Source organism: Bubalus bubalis, chromosome 16, assembly GCF_019923935.1.
Source record: "Bubalus bubalis isolate 160015118507 breed Murrah chromosome 16, NDDB_SH_1, whole genome shotgun sequence".
NCBI classification, from domain to species: domain Eukaryota; kingdom Metazoa; phylum Chordata; class Mammalia; order Artiodactyla; family Bovidae; genus Bubalus; species Bubalus bubalis.
In genome coordinates, this window is record NC_059172.1 from 45109188 (window position 1) to 45129592 (window position 20405).

At 45.1% G+C, this 20405-nt stretch overlaps 1 protein-coding gene and 1 non-coding gene across 2 annotated transcripts in view; one reads left to right on the forward strand and one right to left on the reverse strand.

Moving 5' to 3' along the window:
- Positions 1-20405, forward strand: part of PARVA (parvin alpha) — a 180572-nt gene that overhangs the window by 25646 nt on the left and 134521 nt on the right. The gene's annotated exons all lie outside the window — the stretch shown is intronic.
- Positions 11477-11549, reverse strand: TRNAG-UCC. The gene has a single exon. It is a non-coding gene; the product is annotated as a tRNA-Gly (tRNA).

The following is a 20405-nucleotide window of genomic DNA, read 5'->3' on the forward strand; positions in this document are numbered from 1 at the left end:
GATTGATTTTTTTTTTTTGTAATATAGTAATTCACCACCAGCTCTCTTTTATGTCCAGTAGTAGACCAGTAGCCTTTGGGGAGCAGTAGGATTGGGAAGTCATCATCGTAGGTCAGGTGTTTAATGGCACTAAAAATGTGTCTTCCTTTAACTAAAATAGAACAACCAAGACAGTCCAGTAAGCTAAGACATGTGATACAATTTAGGTTAGTGGGCCAATACTACATAGTGGTTAAGGAGAGTGGATGCCTAGAAATACAACTGCATATGTCAGACCCAGGCATTGCCACTTAACTAGCTGTATGACTTTGGGCAGTGAGTCAACCCATCAGAATTCTCAAGTTCGCCACCTATAGGAGAGTGAGGATAATAATTTCACCTACAAGGGTTGATGTGAGAATTAACAATGCATGGTAAGAGCTCAGAATTTCACGTATCAGTTGAGAGCCTGGCGGGGAGCAGTTGGCATCCATGATGAGGTAATCAGAGAGAGTGATGAAGGTCCCTCTGGGTGGACCTTCACCCAAGTGATGTGGGTGGAGTTGAAGGAAACCAAGGATAGCAAGGCACCCCAGGGCCGACAACAGCTGGGAACGGATCCTACCCATGAGCCTTTAAGGGGCAAGGGACGGGGCACTGACCAGCAGCTGGGAAGAAAGCTGTAGCTATAGAAGAGCAAACCATGGCCCAGCAGGGAGGGAGCCAGGGGATAAACATCTCATCCACTGGTCCAGCCCAGCTATGGTAGAGAGTGGATTTGGAGCAACAAATGGTAAGGGCTCAGTGGGTGTTAACTAAAAAACTTTTTTTTTTTTTTTGCATCAACCCTTAGTTGTGGCACACAGGCTTCTCTAGTTGTGACGTATGGTCTTAGTTGCCTGAGACGTATGGGATCTTAGTTCCCCAACCAGGGATTGAACCCTTATCCATGGCACTGGAAGGCAGATTCTTAACCACTAGACCACCAGGAAAGTCCCCAGCTAATTTGATGGATACTATGTAATTAACTTCCTCTTTTCTCCCTTGGTCACAGAATCTTCTACAGGATTGCTCTTGCTTATTCTCAGTGGCACTTCTGGAAAATTGAAAATGACTTAACCTTATTGCGTCTCAGCTTGCTTTCTTTCTGCAAAGGAGATACTGCTGGTATGTTTCTCATGATGTGAGAAATATAATGAATTAATACATGTCAGGCACATAGAGCAGTGCCTGGCACATAATAAGCTCTCAGTAAAAATGAAGCCATGAGCTGTTGCCTTTTCTCACAGTTCCAAAGGGATATCAATGTGTATATTCTGCTGTGTTGCAGGTAATACGTATGTACATAAGAAGGAGCTTGTTTTTCTCCTGGGCCTGGCCCTCCATCTGAAAGTTTAATACCTTTCTGATTGTGTATTTCAGTGGTTGAGTCTCCATGCTGGACCTTAACTCAGTCCCAGAAACCTGAATACATTTTCTGACGCTGATGGCAACTTTTCTGTACTGTACTTGGCACAACGAAGAAGGCATTTCTCAATCCTGCTCTATTAGCTCTGCCTATTAAATCTTTGTGCTGAAGCACATGCCATCAACCCCGCCAGCATGTGTCTGGCAGCCTTCCTCCCTTCTCACAGAGGCCAGGAAGGCGGGGGCCATCGCTAGGATCCTGTCCACTTTTTTCAGTTTCCTCTTCTCTCTCTCTTTCCAAGGCATCATTGTGGAATCCCTGCTCCACTCTGCCTTCTCCTTTATTTTCCCCTTCCCCCACCTCTTTTATTGAAGACAAGGGTGTGGAAAGACAGGGAGAGGGATCCTCTTGGTTTTCCAGTTTTGCCATGAGCAGGAGTCTGTGGCTTTGATGTCACCTGGATAGAGAGCAGGTGCCCTGATTAGTCCTCTAAGGGCACGGGGACCCTACACACCCTCGGGGTGGAGAGCTGATGATCAGAAGCTGATCGGAGCCCCCACTGTGTTTCCCAGCCAATGCTCTGGGCATTTCCCCTGTGGCCTGAGGGGTTCTGCTGTGGGACTCAGGCCAATATCAGACCAAATAACTCAAGTATGTGTTCAGCATTTATGTAGGGTGGATGGGGAGAGGCTGGCATTTATATAAATGAAACTAGCAAGGCTGTTTTTTTGTCTTCACAATAAGACAAAGGGATTACAGTATTTTTATTTTGCATCATTTTCTGAGGTAAGCAACATCTTGAAAAATATTTAAAAAGGGAGTTTAATAGTTACTCAGATACATCACTTATTCCCCTAAATAGGTCTAATGGCTAGGGTTAGTTTAGTTTTTAAATTTCAGTAGACCTGGACCTGCTGAACTCAGGATCCTGTCAGCTTGCTGGTTTCGGGCTTGGTGGTGTGGCCTCTTGTTACACCTTGCAGTTCGCTCATTGGGCAGTGCAAACAGCTTTATCCAAAGTAGCTTTCCAAGAGGACTGTGCCTTTCCTCCCCATCCTACCAAGTGCATCATCTTCTTTGGCAAAGAGGGACCCATTATGTTTTATCAGTATGGAGGAAGCAGTATGGAAACTCAAGTTAACTGGTACCATATTTCCAATTTATTCCAAGGATGTTTTAGAATTTCTTATAAACTTGCACCCCACAAAGCCATCTAACTGGCTTACCACTTAATATAGCATTTTTTCTTTTAATCACTAGGAAACACTTAGATAGGAGGCTGGCCAGGACCTGAGTTATGGCCTGTGTGTAGTATGTTTATTCATGTGTTCAGCAAACAACCAAGTGTTATTCCAGCCTGGATGGCCTTTAGGTCTTGGGGTTGCAGGTGCCAGCAGGACATCCTGGGGCACTCGTGTTGGAGGTGAAGGGCTCACGATTTGGGAAGATCAGCCCATTTGTGGTAGGGGTCATGGTACATGCAGACCCTGCTCCCTGGGGATGCCAAGGTGGGTGTCGGGGTCCCAGGGAAAGGATCCAGTCCTAACGGGATTCAAGAGGACACTCAGTCTCAGCAGGCCCAGGATTGGGGGAGAAGGAAAGCCCTTCATGCTAGAGCTCAGTCCAAGAACTTGATGCTGCCAGCAGTTGGAATTGCTTTTGTAGCCTAAGTCTTCTGCGGTGGGACCATCCCTCATGGGCATGGGATGGCAGATGGCCAGGACCTTGCGCCAATCACTAGGTGGGGACTGGAAAGAAAGCACTGAGTTTGGCCCCATTTGGGGCAGTGTGGGTGGTCCTGCTCACTTCCAGCTGTGGGGCTTGAGTCATCAGAGGCCCTGGCCAGGGTGCTTGGACGTGTGGCCAAACCCAGAGTCCTTTTGGTCCTGGCACCTGACCCTGGCCATCCACGTCTCATCTAGAGATTAATGAGCCATTGTCTGCAGTCACTGAGGAAGGCTGTGGCAGGCCGGGGAGAAGACCTCAGAATATAATTGACATGGTTCTCACACGGTCCATATGGGAACAGTAATGAAAATCACTCCCATGTGCCTGGTTTTCCAGTTTACAAAGGAAGGAATCTGGGCTATGTCAATTACCAGCTGGGTATCTATGTACAAACCACTTAAACCCTCTTAGCCTCAGTTTCCTCGTTTATAAAAAAAGGATAATGAAAGTCACTGCCTTGCCCATCTAATGGGTTTTTTATTTGAGACAATGAAGGACAGGGCAGGAGGCCAAATGGGACACACAAAAAAAGGGCTGGGACAGGTCTGGAGGAAATGCGGAGAATATAGTCTGTGACTTGAGAAGCAGGTGAAATGGTGAAGAAGGGCGTGCTCTTCTTCAGATTGCCCAAGACTGTGTAGTCTCCCTCTCAGTGGACACTGAAATTGCAGTGTTCAATGCAAATCAGATTGTAACTATGATTTCCCTGATCATAAAAGAAATACATGCTTATAAAAATTTAAAAAAATATTAAATATCAAGACAAATGTTAAAATAAACCATAGTCTTTTTATTGCTAATATTTGGATGTTTTCTCTCTCGTTCATATATCTAATATTTTAACAATAAAATAAAAATCATATTGTATATTCAGTTATAGGACTCAAGCTTTTGCAATGTAATTTGTAACATAAATGTTTTTAACAGAAGTAGACTCATGCTGTATATATCAGTCAGGGTTCTCTAGAGAAACAGAACCAATGGAGATATATCTGTATGTGTGTATTGTGTATACATATACACGCATACAGACACATAACATACACACATAAGCATTTGTACTAAGAGATGCACACACACATACACATATATTTGAAGAGATTTATCTCAAGGAGTTGGTGTACATGTTTATAGGATTGGCAGATCTGAAACCTATAAGGCAGGCCAGCAAGCTGAAAACTTAGGCAAGAGTTAATGCTGTAGTCTTGAGGCAAAAATCTTCTCTTTCCGGGAAATCTCAGTTTGTGTTTGTAAGGCCTTGAACTGATGAGCTCTGCCCACAGTACAGAGGTAATCTTTTTCACTTAGTGTTAATCCTATCTATAGAATACCTTCACAGCAACATCTAGCTTTTGATTCATTAACTGGGTACTATAGCCTAGACAAATTGACACACAAAACTAACCCATCTTTGTATTTTTATCTTTTTGTTTCTCACGTCATGAATATTTTTTTCACAGCAGCACCAAACATTATATAAGAACTTGATACGACTATATTGTTTTATTCACCAAATGGCTTTACCATCATTTGTTTATAAATTTCCCTGTTGTCAGATACTTAGGTTGTATCCAGTTTCCACTGTAGATGTAATGTTTGTGATAAACATCTTTGGCTACATCTTTTGAGAAGGCAGTGGCACCCTACTCCAGTACTCTTGCCTAGAAAATCCCATGGACAGAGGAGCCTGGTAGGCTGCAGTCCATGGGGTTGCTAGGAGTCAGACACGACTGAGCGACTTCACTTTCACTTTTCACTTTCATGCATTGGAGAAGGAAACGGCAACCCGCTCCAGTGTTCTTGCCTGGAGAATCCCAGGGACGGGGGAGCCTGGTGGGCTGCCGTCTATGGGGTCACACAGAGTCGGACACGACTGAAGTGACTTAGCAGCAGCAGCAACATTCCTTATTAGTCCCTAGAATATATCATTAGTGAAGAATTAGTGAGTCAAAAGTAATAAAGATTTTAAGGCTTTTGATACACTTGGTCAAATTTTCTCTAAACTTCTCAAGGTGTGATCCTTGTACCAATGCCATCAGTATAACCAAGTTGTGGTTGCTGTTTTTCAGTCACTAAGTCATGTCTGACTCTCTGACCCCATGGACTGAAACACACCAGCCTTCCCTGTCCTTCACCATCTCCCAGAGTTTACTCAAACTTACATCCATTGACTTGGTGATGCCATCAGCCATCTCATCCTCTGTTGTCCCCTTCTCTTCCTGCTCTCACTCTTTCCCCAGCATCAAGGTCTTTTCCAATGAGTTGGCTCTTCACATCAGGTGGCCAAAGTCTTGCAGCTTCAACTGGGTAGCTTATGAGAAAGGCAGATTCTTGGGCCTCACTCCAGATCTACTGAATCAGAATCTGCATCTTAACTAGATGTCCATGTGACTTGTGTACATTGCAGTGTGAGAGGCACTGCCCAAGAAAATTTGTTCTGATTTGTAAACCAGCTGTAGTCTGAATGTTTCTGTTCTGAAATGTATCTGCTGAACTCCTGATGCCTGGTGTTGTGATATGAGTAGGTGAGGCCTTTGGTAGGTCCTTAAGTCATGAGGGTAGAGTCCTCATGAGTGGGATTAATGCCTTATAAAAGAGGGTCCAGAAAGATCTCTAGCCTTTTTCACATAAAGGGACACAGGGAGAAGGGGCCAGTTATGAACCAGGAAGACAGTCTTCACCAGAGAACTTGACCAGGCTGGTGCCTTGACTTTGGACTTGGGCCACCAGACCATGAGAATCAAATTTCTGTAGTTTATAAGCCACCCAGACTGTAGTATTTTGTTATAGTGGCCTGAATGGGCTAAGACATACCAGAAGTATTTGGGGATACTCGGTTCTCTTATCAAAACTGGGTGTTACTTTGTTTTTTTACCTTATAAATTTGCTAGCCCAAAAATGATATTCTGTTGGTCGTTTGATTTTTATCCTGTAACAAATTTATTGAATCAGCTGACTTCCATTGGAATTCAGTCAGGAAAGAGCTCTCCCTACCCCGAGCACTGCCTTAAATCATGCTCTGTGACATCTTAGGTGGATTGTGTGTCCAGCTATGAGGACATTTAAGGAATTAGGACTCACTTGTAGGTATGAAGGCCTAGTCCAGTCTGAAATCAAAACTTCAGCTTCCCTTCCAATTCCATGCTCTTCCACTCCCCCTGGCCCAGCCTGCCCCACAGCTCTGGCATGGGAGTGGGTGGTGGGCCTGGCATGGTCTTCCGCTCTCTTCATTCCCCCCTCCTATTTCTCTTATCTACAGTTGGGACAGGAAGGAATATGAGAAGGGACAAAAGTCCTCCTATACTGGTGCCATTGTTACAATGCTCTCCTGATGGTTGCTGGCTCACTGCTAATGTGTTTGGTTCTTCAGAGCTCCTGCAAGGAGTTTTAACAGAGTTCTTCAATGTGGTTAGCTTGCTTGGGATTTCAGTCTCTGAATCCGTGATGCAATGGCCTCCCCTGTCACGCACTAAACTAATGGCATTCCAGGACTGCTGTTGCCATCACCCATAGGAAAGCGTAATGTCATCTATTTAAATTCCCGCCAGATGACAGCAACGTGGAATGAAAATTCTGATATTTAAAAAGCATATTTCTGATTGTTAGAATATGGAAAAATCACTTCCTTTGCACATTGGAACTTTTTTCTTTTTTAAGGTTCATTTCGGAGGCCTCAATTCCACTAGATTAGCCCAAAAGTTCATTTGGATTGTTTTCCCCTGATAAGGAATTCTTGGTTTGCCGTGACCATGTCGTCTCCCGATCTGGTTTCATAGCTCTCCCAGCCAAGTGTGCAGACCAGTCTCTGTTAGGCTCGCTGATTGATTGGGCTGTGGTGCTTGGTCAGCGGGTTGTGTCACTATTTCACTGCCGTCCAGTGAGCAGGGGACTGCTCAAGAGCTCGATCTGGTGTTTTCATCCCTGCACCACCCAGCTGGCCTAGCGGTGTCTGATGAGGAGCTTGGGGCAGGCTCATTGAGAGGCTGGGGTGTTGAGTATGCTCTGAGTTGGAATTCCAGCTGACTAGCTCTGTGAACTTGGCCTTATCATCTCATTTCCTCACTGACATAATTCAGATTAGTTCATTTATAAATGTGTATCATGTGCCTACTATGTGCTAAGCACTATTTTAGGAGTTGGAGATGTGGCAGTGAATAGGCTAGAGATCTGAATAATGAGAGAGGGTTGACAATCTTGGGGATGAACGTTCCAGAAAGAGGGGTCTGCAGGTGCAGCCACAGAAGTTCAAGGAACTGAAAGGCTCCCATGGTTGAAGCTTGGAGGTCGAGGGGAAGCTGGTGGGAGATGGAGCTGGGAGTCGGGCCAAAGTTAGATCCCATGAGGCCCCAAGGGGCTGCCAGAAGCCTGAGTTTTTCCCTAAAACATATGGAAAACTATCAGAGGATTTTAGAGGTGAATAACATGATCTGGTTTACTAGTAGTGGTAGTTACTACTACTCTTTGAACATTAACTGCAACTAAATAAGATAAGATATGCAAAAGTACTTAGTGGTATGCCTTGTATTCAGTAGGTGCTTGATGAGTGTTAATGAATATTTTCACCTTTTGGCGAAACACCGGTGGTCTCCTACAGTTTGACCTTAAAAGATGAAGTCTGTGGTAGACTGAATAATGGCAATCCACAGATGTCCATGCCCTAACCCTTGGAACTGGTAACTATGTCACCTTATATCGCCAAGGAGAATTAAGGTTGCAAATGGAATTAACATTGTTAATTTAATTTTAAGGTGAGACCTTAAAATAGGGAGAGTGTCCTGAATTATCCAGATGGGTCCAGTGTAATCATCAGTTCAGGTCAGTTCAGTCGCTCAGTCGTGTCCTACTCTTTGCGACCCTATGAATCGCAGCACTCTAGGCCTCCCTGTCCATCACCAACTCCTGGAGTTCACTCAGACTCACGTCCATCAAGTCAGTGATGCCATCCAGCCATCTCATCCTCTATCGTCCCCTTCTCCTCCTGTCCCCAATCCCTCCCAGCATCAGAGTCTTTTCCAATGAGTCAGCTCTTTGCATGAGGTGGCCAAAGTACTGGAGTTTCAGCTTCAGCATCATTCCTTCCAAAGAAATCCCAGGGCTGATCTCCTTCAGAATGGACTGGTTGGATCTCCTTGCAGTCCAAGGGACTCTCAAGGGTCTTCTGAACTCCACAGTTCAAAAGCATCAATTCTTTGGCGCTCAGCCTTCTTCACAGTCCAACTCTCACATCCATACATGACCACAGGAAAAACCATAGCCTTGACTAGACGGATCTTTGTTGGCAAATTAATGTCTCTGCTTTTGAATATGCTGTCCAGGTTGGTCATAACTTTCCTTCCAAGGAGTAAGCGTCTTTTAATTTCATGGCTGCAGTCACCATCTGCAGTGATTTTGGAGCCCCAAAAAATAAAGTCTGACACTCTTTCCACTGTTTCCCCATCTATTTCCCATGAAGTGATGGGACCAGATGCCATGATCTTCGTGTAATCATAATAATCCTTAAAAGAGGAAGAGCAAGGCAGAAGGGAGTCAGAGGGAGACATGACCATGGAGGAAGGTCAGAGAGAGACAGTGTTACTAACTTTGAAGATGGGGGAGCAGCCACGAGCTCAGGAGTGCAGGGGGCCGCAGAGCTGGAAAAGGCAAGGAAATAGAACCTTTAACATTCCCCTTAGAGCCTTAGATGATTGCTTCTTGACAGGAAAGCTACAACAAACCTAGACAGTGTGTCAAAAAGCAAAGACATCACTTTGCCAACAAAGGTCCGTATAGTCAAGGCTTTGATCTTTCCAGTAGTCATGTACAGTTGTGAGAGCTGGACCATAAAGAAGGCAGAGCACCGAAGAATTGATGCTTTCAAACTGTGGTGCTGGAGAAGACTCTTGAGAGTCTCTTGGACAGCAAGGAGATCCAACCAGCTAATCTTAAAGGAAATCAAGCTTGAATACTCATTGGAAGGACTGATGCTGAAGCTGACGCTCCAATACTTCAGTCACCTGATGCAAAGAGCTTTTTCACTGGAAAAGGCCCTGATGCTGGGGAAGATTGAAGACAGAAGGAGAAAAGGGTGATGGGGATGAGATGGTTGGATGGCATCACCGATGCAATGGACATAAACTTGGGTGAACTCTGGGAGATGGTGAGGGACAGGGAGGCCTGGCCTGCTGCAGTCCATGGCATTGCTGAGTCGGACACAACTGGGCAACTGAACAACAAAAACTAGAGCCTCTGGAGGGGATGCAACCCTGCCAGCATCTTTTTTTTTTTTTTTTAATTTTGGCTGCTCTGGGTGTTGGATGCTGTGCGTGGGCTTTCTCTAGTGGTGGTGAGCAGGGGCTTCTCCCTGTGGTGGCTTCTCCTGTGGCAGAGACTAGGCGCTCAAGCTTCAGCAGCTGCAGCACTCAGGGTCCAGAGCATGTCTTCTTCAGTAGATGTAACACACGGGCTTAGTTGCCCTGTGGCACGTGACATCTTCCCGGACCAGGGATTGGACCCACATCCCCAGCATTGACAGGCAGATTCTTAAGCACTGGACCACCAGGGAAATCCCCTGCCAACATCTTGATTTGAGTCCAGTGAAAAACCCATTTGGACATCCAACAGCCAGAATTCTGAGATAGTGAACTTGTGTTGTTTCAAGCCACTAAGTATGTGGTAAAGATTTTGTACTAAATATTCCAAACTCCAGTTCAATTCACTCCAGTATGACCTATGACGCATGCATTTTAAGATTTCCGTTTAGTTCACCATCTATTGATGGATGCCTACGGCATGCCAGGCTAGATAAGACGACTCTGGAGAAGCTGACCGTCTAGGAGACTTTCTGGTATTTTCCACAACCTTTAGGGGTAACAAGCTCCATATGTGCCTCTGGTGGCACATGGCAGCCTTTCAAGTACAGAAGTGAAATGAGGCCTGCTTTTCATTGACCTGGGAGGGCAGGGGAAGCAGCTGAGCTGGTGGTGAGAGGTTGGGCTCTCAGCTCCAATCCCCTTGGCTGGTGACCCAGACACAAGGACTGCAGGGAGGGGTCTTGCCCTGGGCCCAACCCCCAGGCCTCCTCCATGAGGCACCCCAGCCCTCCCCCTGCCCCCACTAACACCCTTTCTCAGGCCCTGCCCCTCCCCTGGGGGGCTCTGAGCCCGCTGCCTCCTTGCTTGCAGCTCTTATTTTCCCTTTACTAATCATCAGGTCCTGTCTGTGGAGGCGGCCAACAGGAGCTCCTGGAGGCAGACCTGCCCAGGCACAAGTTAGGGGCTCAGCAATGCCTGGGGTATGATTGGTTGGGGCTGGATACAAAGGGTTCCTGTATAAAGCAAGGGCCTTCGCTTTATCCTTTTAGGGAAGTTCATTCTCTCTGGTTGCCTCTCCTCCTCCTTTTGGAGATGTTGCTAGAATATCTCTGCAGCAGGGGCCCAGCCTATACCAGTCCACCCTTCACACTGAAACTCTTAGAACATTTGCGCCAACACCAACCACCAGCTCTGACCTAGTCCCTCGTTGACTGGAAATCCCCCTCCTCTTATCATCCCATTTATAACTGTGGTTTTAAACCTTAAAAAGAATAGTAAAATCAATGCATTTTTTTTCAGTGAAATATCAGTATATAAAGCTGAATACCAGGAGGCAGTAAAGTATAGAATTGTCATTAAGTATCTGGACTCTAGCATCAGACAGAGCTGGGTTCAAATCCAGACTCTGCCACTTATATAATCCCAACAAGTTGTCTAATTGCTGTCTTCATTTCCTCACCTGTAAAATGGGATGTTGGCAGTTCTTAGTGCATGGGGCTCTTTTGGAGATCAGAAGTGATTACTTAGGAGAGTGCCTGGCTGAGCATACATACTCAATAAAATGTTGGCTCTTATTACTAGAATATGAATTAATCTTCTAAGTTCTCGTGTGTAACATGTATTATCATTTTATTATACAGTTGTATAATTAATATTTAATTATACAACCCATTGCAGACAGTAGTTTGGCTATCTGTATGAACAAAGAACTTTTTAAAAATTAATTTTATTTTTTCAAACCACTTCAGACTTATAAAAAATTTTGAGGAGTACAGAAATTCCCATTTGCCTTGCATATAGTTTCCCCTATTGTTAATTATTAACATCTTACAACTAGTATGGCACATTTGTTACCATTAATGAACCAAGATCGATACATAATCATTAACTAGGCTCTGTACTTTATTCCCTAGTTTTCACCTAGGAACGTCATTTATCTGTTGCAAAATTGCATCCAGGATAGCAGATTACATTTATTATTTTTTTTAAGTATGATAGCATTTTATTTTAGTTTTTAGAATGCTTATTTACTTGGCTGCGCTGAGTCTTAGTTGTGGCATGCAGAATCCTGTTCCCTGACCAGGGATTGAATCTGGGACCTCTGCATTGGAAGTGCAGAGTCTTAACCACTGGACCACCAGGGAAGTCCCGGTATATTACATTTAATTGTCACTCAGAAATGGAATTAGGCTCCTCTAAGGAATTAGGCTCCTGTTGCCTGTGACAGGCTATCAGACTTTCAGGAGTACTGGTGTTTTGTAGATATTTTGTAGGATGCCCCTGTATTGGAATTTGATGTTTCTCTCCTGGTTACCCTGGAGTTGAACACAGGAATTTGCAGTCAGTGGATCGTGGATGGCTACCACAGAGTTCTCTTAGCTTCAGCATCCATGAAATTAGAATCAAATGTCTGCGGGAACTCTCAAGCACAGTTTGGAGAATCACGGATAGATAAGCAGGGCCCTTGGTGTGGCCTATGAGATCCTTCTCAGCCTGTCCTACCCACTTCTCTAGCCTCTTCTCCCTGCTGGGAGCCCTCCAGATTCACCACAGTCCCCCAAGAAGTCTGGGCCTTGATGTATATTGATTCTTCTATATTGATGTATATTGATTCTGGAATGCCTGTCCTCCTTTCTCTGTCCAGCTAATTCTTGGCCTCTGAGATCTAGGTTAACGTTTGCCTCCTCCCTGATGTCCTTCCCACTTTCCCTAAGGAGGCTGACACTGTCCCCGGGGTTGCCTCAAAACTTGGCATTTCTCTCTGTATTGTCCTTCTTGGTACAGGTATTGGTCCACCTCTCCCTCTGGGCCAGAAGCTTCTTGAGAGCAGGGACTGAGTCATAATCCTGTCTGTATTCTTCATGCCTGGTATGAGGCCTGGCATGCAGTAAATGCTCAAGAGCTAGCTGTTCAGTGAACGACTCTGACATTTAAGAGAGGTGCTGTGTCTGTACCAGCCTTAACACAGCATGTTTCCTTGATCCTAAAAATGTGGGGGTGTCCCTGTGGATGAAGGATGCCAGTAACCACCCCTTGGGTGGCTCTTTTAAAGCCACTTTCTCCCTGCCCCTGTGGGGTGTGAGTACATGGTGTGAACATGGAAAAGGCCACCAGGGGGCTCCAGGGAGCAGCTCACCGACCCAGCCTGAGAGGAAGATTGAGTGGTGGCTTCAGCAGCCAGCCTTGAGTTCTGCAGAATTCACAAAAAAAAAGTGTGTCCAAAGAGAGGTCTGTTTTGCTACTGATGTACCAGGCTCTGTAGCAAGGACAGGATGTACCAGCCTGTTCTGAAAACACGTGTGGGCCCCAGACAGTCTTTTTCCCCCCGAGATCTCTGCCTGCAGAAATTCGCACAGAAGATACCGATGGCCAAGAAATAACATTTGCAGGAGCAAATGATCTCGTTACAACTGCCAGCAGACTTTCACTTCATTCAGATATCCGAGTTTCTGCTTCCACTGCAGAGTTAATAGTTCTCCCTGGATTGGAAACTCTTAATGGATATTACTAAAGCCAAGATTATCACTGAGAAGTTGGAGCCAAAATCTCAGGGCTTTTTTTCAATTCTATGAGAAGGGGGGAAATAATAGCTGAGTTAATTTAAGATAATGAAGTTTGAATTAGAAATTTCTCTCTGGGGTCAGTAACCTCTTTAATTTTGTCCTTGTGGCTGGTATTATTAACACTCATAAGAATAATAGTAGCTCTATTGTATTGGGTACCTACTCCATGTTACACTCTGGATGCCCATGCCAGGCACTTGCCCTTGGGCATCCAGGGGGGATTAAAGCAGCATAATCCTCACCCGTTCTGCTACAAAGATAAGAGCTCCATCTCACAGGTGAGGCAGCTGAGGGTCAGCCACATTAAGTGGTTTGTCAAGGCTGGAAATCAAATACTTTCTGGCTTCAAGACTTGAAGTCTTGTCAGTCACACAAGCACACCCCAAAAGGATCTAAAATAGCTGCCAATCATGAAACATGTCCATGCTCCAGGGGATGGGATGGGATTATTGCAGGAGACAGAAAGATATGGTATTGCAAGTAAACCCATGATTAATAATAATGATAAAAAGTATGATGGTATCTTACAGTTCTGGGGCTACAAGCTTCCCAGCAGTCACGGTAGACAAATGAAAATACGGGGGGTGGGGGGTGGGTATCTGCTAGAATTGAATGCGGTTTGCACTCAGAAGACTTTTATAGTTTAAGAGCAAAGTTAAGATGGAATCTGAACTCGCATGTTTTAAGAGGCAGACTCCTCCTCCTAAGGGTTTTGACCCAGCTGCTCATGATCCTCCCACACCCACCTTCTGTTTGGCTCCCCAAATGTGACAGTGATCAGGTGAGGTGCCCATCGGACAGGCTCCAGGAAACTGGCCCTGACGGCTCCCTATCCCATAAGGCTCTCTCGCCAGAATTTCTGAGAATGAGCATGCTAAACCATAGAGCCCAGAACCAAACTTGGAGAACACTCCAGCCCCAGCTGAAAGGCATTAATTGTCTATCCACAGCTTTCTTAAACAGGAGAGCGTTTGTAACTGGAGCGCAAAGCAGTTTCAACACAGAACCATGACTAAAGGAGGATGTGCAAAAACCTCTCGTACTTTTGTCCCATAGCCTGAGTCCCTTTAGAAGCCTCCAAGCTTCTCAGGACCGGGTGTGTGCCATGCCCTTGGCCGGGCATCACGCGCCCATGCCCGGCTCATCCTTGGCCAGTTCACTTCGCTGTGCTCCAAGACTTACCCCAGGGTCAGCATGGAGCTATTAATTATTTTTCTTTGTCAAACCTTTGTCAGCAACTTCATCCCTAAAGAAGTGGTTTGTATTCCCTTTGGCAAGAGTTGTGACTCTAGTAAATAAGAGATAATTACACTCGGGTTTTAAAATTAAAACACAAAAAGCTAACAGTACCAGTGAGGAGCTACTTACGTTTTACGGCAGCCTGCTTCCCTCGGGACAGCAGACTGAGTTTGCTGTGTTTCATGCAGACTCTGAGGGGTTTGAAGATAGATTTTTATTTTAAGAGGCCTGAAACTCCTCTCTTGCTTCTAGTTAGTATGAAATCATGCTTCACATTCTTTCGTATTTTAGCACCTTTGGAGGAATTTAAGGCTCTAAGACTGCAATTAAAATGTGAGCATTAAGGAGTCGCAAGATTAAATGAGAGAATGTATCAGAAAGCATTTGGAGATGTTTCTATTGCATCATGTTCATTCTATGTGCATAATGCTTGGATTTGGCAGGGAAGGAGAAAGGCGTTCTTGTCTTGTGGCTGCTGAGAATTTCTTTCTTTTTTTTTTTGTCCTCTACTTTGCGCTTGGAAAGTGAAAATATATTCAAGTGAGTCCTTACAAACATTTGATCTTGTTTTCATAAGAAGTGAGAGGAATTGTGAGATGTAATTTTAAAAGTGGAAATATATATTTTTTTCTCATGTAGAATTATTTGCTTAGCGTCGTTTGACCAGTGACCCCATCTTCGGGGCGGGAGAGAAGTGTGAGGTGTGGCTGACCTTTGCTGCCTGTTCACAACGAACCTCTCCGTATATGCCTGGTGGAAGTTGCTGAAGTTTTGCTTCATGGAGCTGCTGAGAGAAGACATCCTGCCGCTGTGTCAGAGGACCTAATGCCATAGAATGAAGGGCTGTGCTCCTTTTAGAATGTAAGGCTGGCTGCGGCGCCCACCTGGGCACTGGTGGGCAGGCTGAGCTCTTTGCTTTTCACCCGCGTGCCCCTCCCCCACCACCTTGATGAGTGATGTGCGGAGGCCAGTAGGGAGCACCGAGGACTCCAGGACTTGGGGAGAGTTTATGTCTGACAAGTGAGCGGCCAACTGTACTTACACAGATGGGCGTTCGGGCCCTGGATATCTATGAACACCCCCCAAAAGACACTGTAGGGCCCGTAGGAGTAAAGATGGTGTGGGAAACTTGAAACCAGGATTCCAACGTGGTGGAGTGGAGAGAGTTAAGTTTCATGTGTTGTGTGCTAAACTTTCTCATAGGGCTTTCATATCTGTAAATTATAGGAGAAAGCCCTCTTTTGACAACCCTGCGTTTAAGACGTTTCCACCACTTTGACTATTAAGTGGCATTATCTTGCCCTCCCCACCCCCACCCCAGATGTGCTTTGATAACCGGGCAGCACTCCCTGATGTCATCAGTACTTAAATTTATTTGGAGGGATGAGGAGAGTTTTAGCCCTTGAGAAACAATGGCCAATGTTTACTCTCCAGGGGAATCAGCCTTTACATCATCTGAACCTAAGACATTTTCTGAACTGTAATATATATTATCACAGATCTTAATTTGAGGCATAGATGTTAGAATAATTTCATTTTGAAATATGGTGGTAGTAAAATCCAGCATTAACATGAGCAGTCAGTAATTCAAACTTTTATTTGCTCTGATATCAAAGGACTATCTTTCTGCTCCCACCAGCCGGGTGTGGGGAGCAGGGAGGGTGGGGGTGGGGGGAGGAGGGAAGATTTAGCGTTTTGCTGATTATAGTACTTTTCCAGCCCAGTTTGGTTTTTTTCTTAAAGAACTGCTTCCCCTCCCCCCACTTTGTAACTGATTTGTTTAGTTTCTGAAGTCCACAAGAGTCCTGCGTGGCTCCCTGGATCTTTGTGAAAAGGCACATGACCTTTCCCACTAAGCTGTTGGCGCTAATCTATGCATGCCTTACCAGGGGCAGAAAGTTTGAAAACTTATGAGAACTGTTTATAATCTCCATTTGTTTCCCCCTTTCAACATCTTAATGCCACAGTGAACTGGCTGTTTTGGCAAAGAGGTCTCAAGTGGGATGATTGAGGGGGAATTTTCCCCCTTGGTGGAACTGATTGACTAGCCTATGTGAGCTGCTTTAGAAAACTTTTCATCTGTAGAATAATTTTGGCCATTATGAACATAAATGGCTTTGTCACCCTTTAGCAGGCAGATGGAGCATGTGTTTCACATTATTAATTCGAGGCGGCGTTAGGGCTGGTTGAAGCAGCTTTTAAGAAAGCAGGGTCTACACGTCCCCATCATGCTTCCAGTTCCACTGCAAAAGGCAGTGTTCACACTGCCCAGGGTTGCGGAACAGCCCCTTCTGATGGGAATGCTGTGTGACATGGACCTTGCCAAAAACTAATGGATCATTTACAGGAAATAAGAAGTTAAGGAGGAGGATGAGTCAGTAGACTTCAAAGCAAACCCATTTCCACAGAACTTAAATAATGAATACCAAAGACTGAGGATTTCACAGACAGCTTCTCCAGCTCTCGGTGCAGCTGGAAACTTCGTGCAACTCCAGTACTGTCTGCTCTGATACAGGGTCCCAACTGCTTCAGGAAAGAAGAGGAGATAAGGAAGGCAGGGAGAAAGAGTAGGGCAGGGATGAAAAAGAAAGAAGGGGAGTGATTTGAAAAGAAAGATAGAGGAAGAAGGATGGATGGGTGGATGGATGGGATAGATGGAAGGAGGGATGAAGGAGAAGGGAGAAGGAACAGAGGGACGGACAGGCAGAGGTTGGGGGTGTCAGATGGTGGGTAGTTAAGTCTAATTTTGTACAAATATATTTTGTGTGGCAAGTATCCTGGTACCCCTGTCACATGGGTCTCTCTTTAGCGGGCTGTGCTGTGCTGTGCTTAGCCACTCAGTCGTTGAGTGGATTACTAAAGTCAAAATGAAATTGTGTATCTTTTAAATGCCACTTAGTCATTTATGAGATCATAGACAAGGGGTTTAAGGAGTTTTCTTTTGGAACTGCTTATGATGGAGAACTGTGTTTGAGAAAATTGAGGGCTGGTTCAGATTACGAGCACAGCACAGAGGTCCCTCACTTAAGGAAACTTGTATATATCAGTGAAACAGTTGGAATTAGGAGATTTATGTGTATGACATAAATTTTTTTTTTTTTTTTTTTAGATTTAAGGGAAACTTTATTCAGTCTTTTCCAAAAGCAACCTAGTTTAAAAATCGAATTGAGATGAATAGAGAAGGAAACCCTAGACAGATAGACACACACACACACACCCACGAAGGGAAGGTAGTACAGGTAGGGCTGCTAAGTCAGATTCTCTCCATCTTGGAAATGAGGTCATCCCAGATCCTGGTCAGCTCATCCTTCTCTTTAGTCTTCTGCTCAACCACCTCCTCCAGCGAGTAGACTCGCATCTGCTCCTTCCTCAGGACCACCTGCAGCGCCAGGGCGTCCGTAGGGGCCTTGTTCCAGACCTGGGCAATCTCCTTGTTTGCCTGCGGAAGCTTCTCCTCCCCCTGGGCTTTCAGCACCTGGTACTTCTGGCCCTCCTTCCTGATCCTCTCTGTGTAATCTTCAACGCACTTCCTCGGCGACTCTTCATTCGTGTGGTAGCCTTCGATCACCTTCTTCTGTTTCTCTGACGGCTTGACGAGGTCGAAGAATGACTTCTCCTTGTAGTACAGGTCTGCCGTCAGCTGAACTTTCTCCTTCAGAACCTTCTGGATCTCGGCCTTGACAAATTCCTTCTCTTTCTGAGCTCCTCCATCGCCTGGTTCACAGTCCCCTCAAACCCATCCACGATCTTTCCCGTCTCCAGGATCCTCTCCTGCAGCTCCGTGCACCTGCCCTGCGGCGCCTGGTTCTCCTGCGTGACCTCCACCGCTATGTCCAGCGGTTCCACTTTCAGGAGTTTATTCATAAGAAATAATTAGACAAAGGTATGAACACTGTGTGGATAACAGCATTGTTCATACTTGTAAAAACCTTGAAATAAACTTATACGTCTAATAGATATCAAGTAAATCATGGTGTATGTATATTGCATATACTATAACATCATCAAAAATACAATGCGGTTCTGTATTATTGACATGGAATGATTTCCACAGTATATTAAAAATTTTTCAGAAAGTATATGCTTATATGTGTATAAACATTTATATTTACATTGAAAAAAAGTCTGGAGGGATATACCTAAACTGTTAACAATGATTAAAACTAGGGAGGTAGGGTTTGGGGTGATTTTAATTTTCTTGTCTGCAGTTTCTCATTTGTTTTCTACAATGAATATGTATTACTTGCCTACTCTAAAAAAACAATTGAAAGAAAAAAAAAAAACAATTGGTAGGAGAGGGGGATTTTTCACTCTGAGAGAGGATTTATTCAAGCTTTTTTCCCACAGACAAGGGCCCAAGTTAAGTTTGTGTTTACAAAGCCCCTCCCAATGTTGGAAGGGGGGAAAAAAAACCTTCCCCAGTGTCAAAATCCTGTTTGTGGATCTCTTTTGCTTCAAGGGCCCTCTGGTGCCAAGCCCTCCTTCTTGCTCATAGCCTGACCTGAGTCCCCTCAGGTGGCCAGATGCCCTTGCAGCCAGCAGCATTGGAGGGGGAGGCAGCAGGTGTACCTCTGGCCAGATGGTAGGTACCCTTGCCTCTGGGCTGGAGACTCTAGGTTCTAATGGCAAGTGACCAGAGACCACCCAAGGCCAGCATTGGTATTTTAAAAGACTTGGGGACTGGAGGGGGAGGAGAAATCACTTATTTAAAAGAAGAAACCCTAGACTGCCTGTCATTGGAAGGTTTTTGCTGGACCCAGGCTCTCTTGGTCTGGAGGAAAACCAGGAAGTGCATTTGTTCCCCATTCTCAGAAGTTCTCCAAGCACATCAGCATGGGCCCATCAAGGGTCTGAGGCAGGGTGTGGGGGCTTTCTCTGCCTTTTCCATGATAAATGCTTCTACTTTCTGGGTGATGTGGGGTTTTATTCCCTCACTGTGGGCTTGACAAGGGTGCTCTGGCAGGTCCTGACCACAGGCCTCTGAGAAGTCCCTTCTGTGTCTGCTCTTCCATCTGCTGGAAGGCCATGGTGACCTCTGGGACTACTTCCCACTCTTGTCTTGATTTTTCTTTGTTGGATCCAGCTGGTCTCATCCCCCGGGGTAGGATGGGTGTGGGAGGAGGACCAAGACAGTTGGGATTCTTTAGCTGGTGGGTTGCTGGCCTGGAGCAGAGCCCAGCTTCTCAGCCATCCCTGCCACAGCCTCCCCCCACCGCCTAGTTCTTAGTTGGAATGGAAGATTCAGTTCTATCTTGGTTTAGAATCAGCGTGCTGATTGCTTACTTCTCAGCAACCGGACCTCATTGGAGCCAGACTTAATCTTTGTTCATCACCCACTGGCTATGTGATCCAGGCAGATCATTTAACATTTCTGAGCCTCTGTTTCCTCATCTGTAAAATTTCAGCTTTACTGGGGGTGGAGGTTGGAGGGGAAGATGGGTAGGTTGAAGACTTACTTCCCTAACATAGGGAAGTGCTTCGAATAATATCTCACACACTGTAATAATATTATTACTGCTGTGATAACTGACATTGACTGAACAATACTTTATGTCAGGCAGTTTTCTAAATACTTTGCATATAGAAATTTACTTAATCCTCACAATGGCCTCTGGAGTAGATACTAACTAATCCCACTTACAGATGAGAAAAATGGAACCATGGAGAAATTGAATTAACTTGCCCAAGTTAGTATATGAATTAGTGAAATAACCAGGCTGTGACCAAGAAGCTTTTTTTGTTTTTTTTTTTAATTGTGGTAACATACACATAACATGGACTTCCTAGGTAGCAGGAGACCCGGGTTCGATCTCTGGGTCAGGAAGATCCCCTGGAGAAGGAAATGGCAACCCACTCCAGTATTCTTGCCTGGGAAATCCCATGGGCAGAGAGAGGAGCCTGGCAGTCTATGGGGTCGCAAAGAGTCAGACATGACTGAATGACTAAACAACACATAACATAAAATTTACCATCTTAACCATGTTCAAGTGCACAGTTCAGTGGTGTTAAGTGAATTCACATTGCTGTGCAGCTGATCTCCAGAGCCCTTTTTCATCTGGTAAAACTGAAGTTCTCTAGCCACTAAACAGCTATTCCCTATTACCCCTCCCCAGCCCCAGGCCTTGGAAGCCACTGTTGCACCTTCTGTCCCTATAAGTAGGACCGCGCAGTATTTGTCTTTTTGTGACTGGCTTATTT